We start from the raw sequence: 568 nt of genomic DNA on the forward strand, positions 1-568 counted from the left end.
CTCTTATGTACTCAAGCTGTAATCCCAAACAAAACTTTGTTTTTCCAAGATCTTTCATCTCGAATTCTTTCTTAAGATATTCAACTGTTTGAGAGATTTATCCAGAGGTTCCTAGGATATTCAAATCATCAACATACACTGCTATAATCACAAAGCCCTGGCCGAATTTCTTTATAAAGATACAAGGGCTGATCGGATCATTCTTATATCCCTCTTTCACTAAGTACTCACTTAGTCTATTGTACCATATTCAGCCTGATTGTTTCAATCCATAAAGTGATTTATTCAACTTTATACAGTGTTTTTCTCGAGTACTCGATTTGTTTTTCAACTCTACACCCTCTGGTACTTTCATATAAATCTTATTATCTAGTGGCCCATATAAGTATGCAGTTACAACATCCATTAACCGAAAGTCTAATTTTTCTCTTATAGCCAGACTTATCAAGAATCTAAAAGTAGTAGCATCCACTACAGGGGAGTATGTCTCCTCATAATCTATTCCTGGTCTTTGTGAGAATCCTTGTGCAACAAGTCGTGCTTTATATCTAACGACATTACCATGTTT

Source organism: Brassica oleracea, chromosome C9 (genome assembly GCF_000695525.1).
Source record: "Brassica oleracea var. oleracea cultivar TO1000 chromosome C9, BOL, whole genome shotgun sequence".
NCBI lineage: Eukaryota > Viridiplantae > Streptophyta > Magnoliopsida > Brassicales > Brassicaceae > Brassica > Brassica oleracea.